Source organism: Mirounga leonina, unplaced genomic scaffold (genome assembly GCF_011800145.1).
Source record: "Mirounga leonina isolate KUSES-001 unplaced genomic scaffold, KU_Mleo_1.0 Mir_104, whole genome shotgun sequence".
In the NCBI taxonomy this organism is placed as follows: Eukaryota; Metazoa; Chordata; class Mammalia; order Carnivora; family Phocidae; genus Mirounga; species Mirounga leonina.
Window position 1 is genome coordinate 3,201,371 of NW_023270231.1, and position 13,274 is coordinate 3,214,644.

Genomic DNA, 13,274 nt, shown 5'->3' on the forward strand with positions numbered 1-13,274 from the left:
TCTTGAATGTGGTGGTGGTTACATAAACGTACATATTTGCCAATAGGATATATGGTTAAAATGAGTGAATTTTATTATATGTAAATTATACCTTCATTTAGCTGCTTTTAAAAGCACAGAGCAGAACTTAAGGGGAAACACTATCCAGCCAAGTATGTAAAAATACATTGTAAAATGTAAAGCCCTATGGAAATGTAAGGGATTTTTCTTAAGTTTATTTCTCTTAAAACTAAAAAAAGCACAAAGAAACTACCTTGGAATATATTCAGCTAATGACAATTTCCCTTTGATAAATGGGGGAGTGGGTGTAAGCAAAGAGAAAAAAGAATAATTGTTGTCTGTTCCTTTTTCTTTTCAGCAGTGTTAAATTTTCCATAACAGTTCAGGGGAAAAATATATATCCTTTAAATTATTTTAATTCTTTTCTCTGCTAAATACTTAGTTGGAAAGTAGAGAGGAGAAAAAACATCCTCAGTTTCAACTCCAAAACCTGCCATTGGAAACCTCCAAAACTGCCATTGGATGTCACATATTTGGAAAACCGTCACGCTCACATTCTCCATTTCTAATCACACTTTAGAGAAACGGACTCAGAGCTGTGAATTACTTGCTTGAAGACTCATGCTAGCAAGTGGGATGAGCCAGATGCTTCCACGTGCTTGGAGCCTGGACACCTGGTCACCACCCTACTCTGCCTCAAAGAGAAGCTTTCTGCAGAATACATATACAGTAAGAACCAATGTGGGTCTGGTGAGGGAATCTGGGAGGAGGAAGATTTCTGGAAATAAGAAGTGTGAAAGGTCGGGGGGATACAAGGAGAAGGAGCCCAGAGAGGAAATGGTGAGGCCTCCAAAGTCAGGTCCTCCCTTCACAGCTGTGGCCTGGCTGTCCTCTGGTGCCCCTTACCGTGGGCATGGGGGAGGGGTGCCCACATGACACAGCCTGGACTGTGCCTAGGGTGACTGCCCAGTGTGTCTCAGTCACGGGGTGGGGCATTCATGTGCTGAAGGCTCCCTGAATCTCTGGGTTGAAAAGGAGCAGCTAACAACCCTACTTGTTAAACTGGGGGACATTTACATTTTGTTTCTAATTTGTCTTGTCTCCCTTCTTTCCCAGGTTCTGGGCTCCTGATGTAAGAGGATCCTGAAGCCAGGCATGTGTTGCTTGGCTTCACTCTGGAAGCACTGGAGGACCTGCAGGAAGCCACAGTTTATACCCACTTTATAGCATTTTATTTCTGGGGTGCAAATTTAAATTATTTATTTAAGTTTTTAATTTTTAAAATTTTATTATTTTTATTAGTATTTAAAATATTTATTATAAGATGACATCCACTGGTTTTATATTAGTATTATCACCAAATAATGAATGATCATTATGTATCTCTCTTTTCTTTATTTCCTACAAAGGAAAAACAGGACAAATAGCTTATTGATGCCACCACTAATCGATAGTGTTGTGATGTAGATCCTGCCATTCATAATCACACAGGGCATATCTTAGCTTTGGTGATCAGCTTTTTTCATTTCTTGCAATATGAACATGCTCCATATTCTCAAATTTTTATTTAAATGCTCTTTTTACTGCATATTTTTTAATGTCTTCAGGATTGATTGCCCACTATGGGTATGTCATAATTTATTTAAATAAGTCTCCTTTACTAGATAGTTAAGTTCTTCCCCTCAGTGTTTCACTGTTAGAAACAGCACTTTAATAACACCTCTTATGAAGTATTTTTCACAAAAATATTGAAATTGGATCTAACCAAGCACTTAGTGTAACTTCCAGTTTACAGGAAATGAAACAATTTGAAAAGTCCGCAAGGTGGGACATTTCAAAGAACAATTCATCTAGTTTTTCAACAAGTCAATGGCATGGACAAAAGGGAGTAGTCACTATTTGAGATGAGAAGAAACTAAAAGACAAAAAAACAAAATACATTCTATAGGTCTTGTTGGGATACTACTTTGGATGAGTCAATTATGAACAGACACTTTGGGGAAATCAGGAAATTCAAATATGGGCCAGTATATATACATATACATACACACACACACACACACATACACAAAGATGAAGCAAATGGCGATCATGGAACTGAAAAATACAATAAATACAATAACTGAAATGAGAGCTTGACAGATGGGCTCAATACTAGAGTGGAGGTAATAGAGGAGAAAAGCAGAGAACTTGAGGACAGATTAATAGAATTTACCCAATCTGAGTGACAGAGAGAAAAAAGACAAAAACAGCAACAACAACAAAAGACAAACCCAGAGTCTTAGCAACCTGAGCTATTAAAACAAAAGAGTTAACATTCATATCATTGGAGGTCCAGAAGGAGAGGATAGAAAGAGTGGAAGTGAAATAATGAGGAGAAATAATGGCTAGAAACTTTTCAACTAGGCAAGAAAGAAACATATATTCAAGGAGCTGAGAAAACCTCAAATAAGAGAAATCAAAAAATCATTCCACACCAAGAAAAATCATAGTCACATATCTGAAGTTAAAGACAAAGAAAAAAATCTTAAAAGCAGAAGAGAGAAATGACTCATTGCTTTGGGAGGAAACACTAATTTGAGTGACAGTGGATTCCTCATTTGATACCATAGAGGTCAAAGGAAGTGACACATTTTCAAGTGATAAAGAAAAGAACTGTCAAACATGAATTCTATATCTGGCAAAAATACCTTCAGGAACAAAGGGGAAATAAAAACATTCTCAGGGCACCTGGGTGGCTCAGTTGGTTAAGCGACTGCCTTCCACTCAGGACATGATCCTGGAGTCCCAGGATCAAGTCCCGCATCAGGCTCCCTGCTCCGCAGGGAGTCTGCTTCTCCCTCTGCCCCTCCCCCCTCTCGTGCTCTCTCTCATTCTCTCTCTCTGAAATAAATAAATAAAATCTTTTAAAAATAAAATAAAATAAAATAAAAAATAGGGTGCCTGGGTGGCTCAGTTGGTTAAGTGACTGCCTTTGGCTCAGGTCATGATCCTGGAGTCCCGGGACCGAGTCCCACATCGGGCTCCCTGCTCGGCGGGGAGTCTGCTTCTCCCTCTGACCCTCCTCCCTCTCGTGCTCTCTGTCTCTCATTCTCTCTCTCTCAAATAAATAAATAAAATCTTAAAAAATAAAAAAATAAATAAAATTAAAAAAAACATTCTCAGATGAAGGAAATTCTTAATTAATGTAGAGGAACTATTTAAAACAATTATGAGTGGGAGGAGGTGAACGGAGATTAAGTTTCTATACTTCATCCAAACTGGTAAAATATTGACACTAGTAGACTGTGACAAGTTATGCATATATTATGCAATACATAGAGAAACCACTAAAAATCTATACAAAGAGACACACTCAAAAACATGACAGATCAATCAGATTGGAACTCTAAAAAAAAATTCAAGTAACCCAAAAGAAGTCAAGAAAAAGAAAAGAGAAAGAAAAACAGAATAAATTTAAAAATGAAACATCAAATGGGAGACTCAGGTCTTAATGTATCAATAATTTCATTAAATGAAAATGGTCTAAATACCTCACATAAAAAGAGAGATTAGAAGAGTGGATTAAAAAGCATGATCAGTTTATAAGCATGATCAGCTGTCTACACTTCAAATGTACACAGATAAACAGGTTGAAAATAAAAAGATAGAAATATACTATTATGGGCTGAATTGTATTGCCTCCAAATTCATGTTCATATATTAACTTCCAGTAAGGCAAAATGTAACAGTATTTGGCAGTAGGGCCTTTAAAGAGGTAACTAAGTTAAAAGGGCCATGGGGTTGATCCTAAGCCAATATGATTAGTGTCCCTATAAGAAGAGGGAATAGGACACAAAAATAGAGGGATGACAAAGTGAAGACACAGTAAGACTTAGCAGCCATCTCTAAGCCAAAGCGACCTCAGAAAAAACCAAACCTGCTGATACCTTGATCTCAGACTTCTACCTTCCAGAATTGTGAGAAAATATACATGTATATATTTTTAAAGATTTTATTTATTTATTTGAGAAGGAGAGAGAGAGAAAGCATGAACAGGGGGAGGGGCAGAGGGAGAGGGAGAAGCAGACTTCCAACTGAGCAGAGATACTGACATGGGGCTCAATCCCAGGACCCTGGGATCATGACCTGAGCCATGAAGGCAGAAGCTTAACTGACTGAACCACCCAGGCACCCCAAAAATTTATTTTTTAAACCACCCAGTCTATGGTATTTTGTTATGGCAGTTCTAGCAAACTAATACAGATACTACCATGCAAACACTAACATAAACATTAATCTCAGAAAGCATGAGTGGTTATATTACCATCATATAAAGTACACTTCAGATGAAAAAATATTACCAGAGGCAGGAAGGGACAATGACCCATCTAGCCAGACATAGCAATCCTAAATGTATATGCATGAAACAGAGCTGCAAAATATGTGAAGCAAAAACTGACAGAACTAAAAGAAGTAGAAAAATTCACAATTATAGTTGGAGACCTCAAGACTCCTCTCTCAATAACTGAAAGAGTAACTGGACATAAAATCAGCAATGATATAGAAGAATTCCACAACACTACAGCCACCAGGATCTAATCAACCTTTATAAATGCCCCTCAATAGCAGAATACACATTTTCTTCAAATTATCACAGAACATATACCAAGATATACAATATCTTGGGTCATTAAACAAACTTCAACAAATGTTTAAAAATTGAAATCATCTGGAGTATATTCTCTGTCCACAGTGAAATCAAACTAGAAATCAGTAACAGAAAGCTACCAAGAAAATCTCCAAACACTTGGGAACTAAACGACACACTTCTAAATAGTCCATGAATCAAAGACGATCTCTCGAGGAAGTAAAAAAAAATATGCTGAGCTGAATAAAAATCATGCTGGAACTTGTGGGACACAGCTAAAGCAACGTGGAGAGGAAAATTTATAGCACTAAGGCATACATTAGGAAAGGAGAAAAATCTCAATCAGTAATCTGAGCTTCTACCCCAGGAACTTGCAAAAAGATGAGTAAAAGAAACCTAAGCCAAAAGAAGGAAAAAAATAATAAAGAAAGGAGCAAAAATCTATGAAATTTAGAACAGAAAAGCAATAATGGGAATCAATGAAACAAAGAGCTGATTCTTTGAAAGAACAGTAAAATTGACAAACCTCTAGCAAGACTGACCAAAAAAATGTAAAAGGAAAGAGAAACAGAGAAGACACAAACTACCAATATCACAAAAGAAACAGGAAACCACTGAAGGCCCCGCAAAAAAATAATAAGGAAATACTAAGAGCAACTCTACCCAGATAAATTTGACAACTTATTTAAAATGGACCAATTCTTTGGGAAACACAAATTTCACAAGTCACCCAATATGAAATAGATAATTTGAATAGCTCTCTAAGTATTAAAGCAAACTGAATTCATAACTTAAAACTTTCCCCAAAAGAAATCTCAGGGCACCTGTGTGGCTCAGTCAGCTAAGTGTCCGACTCTTGGTTTCAGCTCAGGTCGTGATCTCAGGGTCCTGGGATCAAGCCCCACATCAGGCTCCATGCTCAGTGGGGCGTCAGCTCAGGATTCTCTCCTTTCCTCTCCCTCTGCCCCTTCCTCCATGCTCTCTCTCTCTCTCTCACTCTCTTTCTCTCATACATAGGTAAATCTTAAAAAAAAAAAAGAGAGAGAGAGAGAGAAGAAATCTCCAGGCCTGATGATTTCATTGGAGAATTTCACCAAACATTTAAAGAAGAATTAATATCAATTCTACACAATATTCTCAAGAAAATGGAAGAGGAGAAAACTCCCAATTCATTTCATGAAGCCGGTATTACCCTGATACCAAAACCAGACAAAGACATACAAAAAAGAAAACTATGTACCAATATCCCTCAGGAATATAGACACACAAATCTTTAACAAAATATTAGAAAGTAGAATTCAGCAACATATAAATGGAATTACACACTATGACCAAATGGGATTTATTTCAAGGGTACAGGACTGATCAACAACAAAAAAACATCAACCAATATAATCCACTGAAAAATCATATGACCACATTAATTTATGGTGTGGCTCATAATACTGTATTGCATACCTGAAAGCTGCTAAAAGAACCTTGAAAATTTTGTAACTATGTATGATGACAGATGTTAACTAGATTTATTGTGGTGATCATTTTGCAATATATGCATATATCAAACCATTACATTGTGTATCTGAAATTAATGTCATTATTAATATAATATAATGTTAATTATACCTCAATACAAAAAAACAGAACCCAGAAATAAACCCATATATATATGACCAATAAATTTTTTGACAAAGGTACGAATGCAATTCAATGGAGAAAAGATACCTTTTCAACAAATGGTGCTAGAACAACTGAAACCCATAGGCAAAAAAAAAAAAAAAAAAATGAACCTCAACCTAACTTCAAACCTTATACAAAAATTAGTCGTTAAAATGGGTCATGAATTTAAATATAAAACATAAAACTATTAAGTGTTTAGGAAAAATTATAGGAGAAAAATCTTCTGGATCTAAGGCTCAGCAAAGGCTTTTCAGACTAGACACTAAAAGCATGCTTCACATAAGGAAGAATTGATAAATTGGACTATTTCAAAATTGTAAACATTTTCTCTGTGAAAGATCCTGTTAAGAGGAAATAAGATAAGTTACAGACTAGGAGAATATATTTGCAAACCACATATCCAACAAAAGACTAGTATCTAGAATGTATGAAAAATTCTCAAAACTCAACAGTACACAAAACAAAAAATTGCAATCACAAGATAAACAAAAGACATGAATTGAAATTTTACTTAAGAGGAGATACAGATGGCAAATAAGCACATGATAAGATGTTCAACATCATTAGTCAATAGTGAAATACAAATTAAGACCATAATGAGATACCACCATAACCATCAGATTAGCTAAAATTTAACATGGTGACACCACCAAATACTGACAAGTATCCAGAGACACTGGATAACTCACCATTGCTGGTGAAAATGTAAATGGCACATCTGCTCTGGAAAACAGTTTGGCAGTTTTAAAATATCTGATGTGGAAGTAGGTCCAAGATCTATTTTAAGTAACAAAGCAAGTTACAGAACAATATGTATAATTTGATCCTGTTTTAAAAAACACACAACAAAGAACAAAATGTGTATTATATGAATATTTATATTTGCATTTGTTTAGAGAAAGTTTGGAGGGATATACAAGAAACTGAATAAGGGTTACCTCTTCATTGCAGAATGAGAAAGAAGACTGAGGAAAGTACTTTTTCCAGATGTGATTAGAGGAAGTCTCTAGAGCAGTAATATTCAATAGAACATTCAGTGATGATGGAAATGTTTTATACTGTGCTTTCCAGTAGGGAAGCTGCTAGCCACATGTGGCAATTGAGCAACTGAAATGTGGCTAGTGTGACTAAGAAACTGATTTTTTTTTTTTTTAAGTAGGCTCTACACCCAATGTGGGGCATGAACTCACAAGCCCAAGATAAGAGTCACATACGCTTCCGACTGAGCCAGCCAGGCACCCCAAGAAACTGAATTTTAAATTTAAATTAATTTAAATTTTAAACAACCATATATGGCTAGCAGCTAACTTATTGGACAGCACAATTCTAGAATCAAAACGGATGGAATCACATCCTGTTTCTAGAACTTTCTAAGTGTCAGTCTCTGAACTCAATTTCATCATCTGTGGAAAGGGATTTTCTGCTACTAAATTGTGTGTGATCTGCTCAACACTCCACTTCAAAAAACATTGATTATATAATTATCACAACTGGGTCTGAAGCTAAAAAGAATCTGACTGTAATAGAGATTTGGGGCTCTCCAGTAAATGGGGAATAGATGTCAAAAAAGAAGCAAGTGCTACTAGGTTGAGTCCTGGGGCACATTAACACTTAGGGACATAGAAAAAAAGGATCCAGCCACAGATATTAAGAACAAACATAGAACAATAGGAAGAAAATCAGTATAAATGGTATCGCTCCCTGAGAGCAAAAGGAAGAGAAAGTTTTAAGAAGTATGGTTTAGATAGTGGGGTCAAATGCTACCAAAAGGTCAAGTGTGATAAAGATTAAGAAATAGCTTCTGCACTTATATTGAACTTTTGCTTAATGGCTTCATTGGAGGACTGGAGCCAGAAGCCAGATTGCATTAGTTTAAAGGGTAAATAGGAGGCAGGGAAATGGATATTTGGAACAGAAAAGTTTGGCTCAGAAGTAAAGGAAAGAGAAAGAAGAGTTTGCTTAGGGGTCAAGGGAAAGTTGCTAAGGGGTCAAGGGAAAGTTGTTAGGGGCTTTTGTTTCTTATGCTCACAGGCAGAGGGGAAGGCTCCAAAAGAAAGCAAAAGACCAGAGATACAGATAAGAATGGAATGTACATATAGCAAGACCTCTTATAAAGTTCCATAGTCATGGTCCTTGTTCAAAGCCCAAACTAAATGCTTTTCCACTAAGATCAGGAACAAAGCAAGGTATGCCCTCTCCTTTTCGACATCATACTGGCAGTCTTAACCAATGGAAAAAGACAAGAAAAAGAAATAAAAGGTATATAGATGGGGAAGGAAGAAATAAAACTCTTTTGTTCACATGTGACATAATTGTCCACATAGGAAATCCCAAAGAATTGCACCCCCCTAAAAAAAATTCCTGGAATAAGCCATCACAGCAAGATTGAAGGATACAAGATTAATATCCAAAGTCTATTGCTTTCCTGTATATCAGCAATGAAAAATTGGAACTTGAAATTAGAAACATAAAACCATCTATATTAGTACCAAAAAAATGAAATACTTAGGTATAAATCTAACAAAATTCGTATAAGATATATATGAGGAAAGCTACAAAATTGATGAAAGAAATCAAAGAATTAAATAAATGTACAGATATCCCATGTTCATGGATCAGAAGACTCAGTATTGTTAAGAGGTCAGTTCCTCCCAACTTGATCTAGACACTCAATACAATCCCATCAAAATCCCAGAAAGTTATTTTGTAGATATTGACAAACTGATTCTCTCTGTATAGAGAGAGGCAAAAGACCCAGAGTAGTCAACATAATATTGAAGAGCAAAGTCGGAGGATTGACACTACCCAATTTCAACTTTATTATAAATCTACAGCAATCAAGACAGTGTTCCATTAACCAGAGGATAGAAAAATAAATACATGGACAAAATAGAGAGCCAAGAAAAACAACTACACAGATAACAGTCATCTGCTCTTTGACAAAGGAGCAAAGGCAATTCAATGGAGAAAGGAATGTTTTTTCAACCATTGGTGCTGAAACAACTGGATATTCATGGGCAAAAAAAACAAATCTAGATGCAGACCCTATGCCCTCAAAAAAATCCTCAAAATGGATCATAGCCTGAAATATAAAGTGAAAACTATAAAACTCCTAGAAGATAATGTAGGGAAAAATCTGGATGACCTTAGGTATGGCAATGACTTTTTAGATACAAGACCAAAGATATGATCCATGTAAGGAAAACAATGATAAGCTGGACTACACTAAAATTAAAAACTTCTGCTCTGCAAAAGACGCTGTCAAGAGAATGGGAAAACGAGCCACATATTGGGAGAAAATTTTTGCAAAAGACGTATCTGTTATGACCAAATGCAAAATGCAAAATATGCAAATAACTCTTAAAACTCAATAGTAGGAAAATCAACAACCTGATTATAAAATGGTCAAAATATCTGAATAGACACCTCACTAAAGAAGATACATAGATGGCAAATAAACATATAAAAACATGTTCAACATCATATGTTATTAGAAATGCTAACTAAAACAATGATGTTACTACATACCTACTAGAACGGCTGAAGTTCAGCACCAACTGCTTGGCAAGGATGTGGAGCCTCAGGAACTCTCATTCACTGCTGACAGGACTGCAAAATGGCCACTTTGGAAGACAGTTTAATAGTTTCCTACAAAACTAGACCTACTCTTACCATGCAATCCATCAAATATGTTCCTTAACCTGCATGTGAATATTAATAGCAACTTTATTCATAGCTGCCCAAACTTGGAAGTAACCAAGATGTCCTTCAAAAGGTCCATGAATAAACAAGCTGTGGTACATCAAAACAATGAACTATTATTCCACGATAAAAGAAATTAGCTATGAAGGCACAAAAAGAAATAGAGGGACCTTAAATGCATACTGCTTGGTGAAAGAAGTGAATCTGAAAAGACCACATACCATACAATTCCAACCACATAATGTACTGGAAAAGGTGAGACCAAAAAAAAGTTAGTGGTTGTTCCAGGTTTGGAGGGAGTGAGGGATGAAGAGGTGGGACATAAGGGCTTTTTAGGGCAGTACAACTATTCTCTATGATACTATGACAGTGATACACGTCCTTATACCTTTTCCCAAACCCACAGAATGCACAAAGCAAAACGTGAACCCTCATGTAAACTATGGACTTCAGTTGATAATGATGTGTCAGTGTTGGTTCACCAGTTGTACCAAATGTCCCACACTGGGGAGAGCTGTTGATGGTGGAGAATGCATGTTTAGGAGAGAGGAGGGTGCTTATATGGAAACTCTCTGTTCTTTCCGCTCAATTTTGCTGTGAGCCTAAAACTGCTCTAAAAAAAAAAATAGTCTATTGAGAAATGTGTGAATCGGCCATCATCCAAGGTGCAGGAACTGCCAGATAGAACAAACCCCATCTCAGCAATCCATAGTACAAAACAAAGGTTACCTTAGAGCATTTCCTCACAGGCCGAAGGGGATTTTCTTCTTTGTTTATTTTTACAACTTGTGAAAGAAAACATTTAGTTCTTAGGAGGCCCAGGGACAGTCAGCTAGACAGCCATGGGCCAACTTCCTAAGAAGCTTTACAAAAGCGTGGCAGCATCCAGACTTCTCATTCCCAGGGCTGCCAATATAATGCTGTTGCCATGGAAGCCAGGAAGGACAGGTCTGCTGTTAACCCACCGGCATGCCCTTTCCTACTTGGCTGTTCACCTGCCCCAGCCCATTGTTGATATTTTCTTGTTTTAGTTTGTACTGTGTCATGTTTTCCAGAGCACTGGTCACACAGAACAAGAAAACATGCTATCATTTTCCCTCCCCCTCTCTCTAGGTCAGTGGTTCGCAACCTCAAAAGTACATTGAAACCACCTGGGGAGATTGAAGAACTATAACATCTGGGCCCCCGCCTCCTGAAATTCTGATTCAATTGGTTGGGGCACAAGTAGGTTGGCCAAGCTTTGCAGGTGATTATAATTTATAGCCAAGGTTGCAAATTATTGGTCTCCGAGAGTCCTTGAGATTCACAGAGACTCCTACACTCCAGCCAGTCATATGAAAAGAGTTGTTTCTATCTCATAAACGAGTTTTAAAGACACTCTTCCCTTCCCCACCCCATCCCAGCACATACAGGAAGGTTCTAGGAAATGTTCTTTCAGACAATTTATTCATTCCTGTTCTCAGATATGTATTAAGCACCTACATGTGAATGCTAGGCGCTAAGAAACTAGATACTTCCCTCAAAGAACTCAGTATAAAAAGCATTATCAAAAAAAAAAAAAGCATTATCAACCAAACACCTTTAATACAAAGGACTGAGTTATAGGGTCACTATTTTTGGTTGTAGTTTGTACAGGCTCCATTTGACAGGTCTCTGCCCTGGCTCAGAGCCGTGTCAGCCAGGAGGAAGAGGGAGCCTGTTTCTAATTCACTCAAAGATGCCACACATGCTAGGGAGGGTCCTGGCATCATGCAGAATAAGGTGCTGGGCTAGGCGTGAGCACCATGGTTGGCATTGGCGAGGCACTCCACTATATTCCCTGAGTGAGCAAAAGGGCTGAACAGAAGTATTCATAAAACTGTCGAGAAGGATGGAGTCCAGACAAGCTGAAGAGGTAACCCTTGAGCTGAGCCTTAAAGGATAACATAGCCAGTGGAGAGGAAGGAGACAAGTGTTCCTGGAAGATGAGTTGACCTACAGAGTACAGAGTGGGTATCCGAGGCATTTCTATCCCCTGGAGCACAGCAGAGAGGGGCTGCGCGAGGCAGACAAGGAAGCTGGGGAAGGGCTTATGACAAAGTGGAACTTCTACCCGCTGGTGAGCAGTGGGAGCTTTTCGGCTAACATGCTACACAATCAGATCTCGGTGTTTTAGATTATACTGATGGCCCTGTGGGGGAAGGACGGGAGGGAGTGGGGAAAGACACTAATGGCAACCAAAGACTCTAAGTCAGAGTTGGAAGGGCCCTCCAGAGGCCCAAGGGAACTTTACAGTTAGATTCCTGGGAGTCCTAATGATGAGACTCTCCCACAGCCCTATGTACACCATGCTCACATGCCACATCAAAGCGACTTGTTGTTGTCGCCTGTCATTGCCTTTGCTGTGGGTGGAGGACTGCCCTTCTGTTAGGCCATCAAGAGCCAAAGAAGAAACCAGGTCTTGGGAGGATGTGTATCTAAAGCAGCCCACAATCAAGTGACGAAAGACCTTGACCAGGGGAAGAACAAATGACAAATTGTTATTTCTTTCCTTCTGGAGAGCATTATGAACCCAGAAGAAACAGTTCTGCACAAACTAGGCTATGAAATGCAGTGTAGATATGCCTCCCCTACATTTCTTATGGTTTTCCTATATGTGGGGGACTCTGAGGAATTTTATTTATCCTCAAAACTGGCATCAAAATACCCATCCATTCTAAAGTTGCTGCATTCATTTCCTGAGAGTCACTTCTGAAATAGGTAGAAAAGAAGGACAATTACATGCTCTTATTTCTACATACTCTTTCATGAAATCTGAGTATTTTGGTTGAAATGTGAAATAATTTGTAGTAGCCTGTCTTCTGTAATTTAAACAAACAAAAAATAAAATACTTAGGTGCACCTGAATGGCTCAGTCGATTAAGCTTCCGACTCTTGATTTTGGCTCAGGTCATGATCTCAGGGTCCTGCAATCAAGCCCCACATCGGGCTCTGTGTTCAGTGGAGAGTCTGTTTGAGATTCTCTCTCCCTCTCCCTCTGCCCCTCCTCAACTTCCCTCAAATCAATAAATATAGCTTTTAAAAATAAATAAATACTTAGGTCCCACCTGTCTTACGAATCTGAATCTCTAGGAATAGGGCCCAGGAGTCCATATTTTAATAACCTCCCAGCTGATCTAACCTATTGCCTCCCTGACTTCATGCATCTACAGGACCTTTGCTATCCTCACATTGCCCCTTTGGCTATTTGACTCAAGTTGTTTTAGATGAACTGTAAAATTGTAGT

At 37.9% G+C, this 13,274-nt stretch overlaps 1 protein-coding gene across 1 annotated transcript in view; it reads right to left on the reverse strand.

Annotated features, from left to right (window-relative positions):
* The window catches only part of TIMD4 (T cell immunoglobulin and mucin domain containing 4), a 61,588-nt gene extending 54,012 nt beyond the window's left edge, over window positions 1-7,576 (reverse strand). The window contains exon 1 of the mRNA XM_035013057.1: window positions 7,246-7,576. The gene's annotated coding sequence lies outside the window, so the exon portion shown is untranslated. The remainder of the gene's footprint in view (window positions 1-7,245) is intronic.
* Between the last annotated feature and the right edge of the window lie 5,698 nt (window positions 7,577-13,274).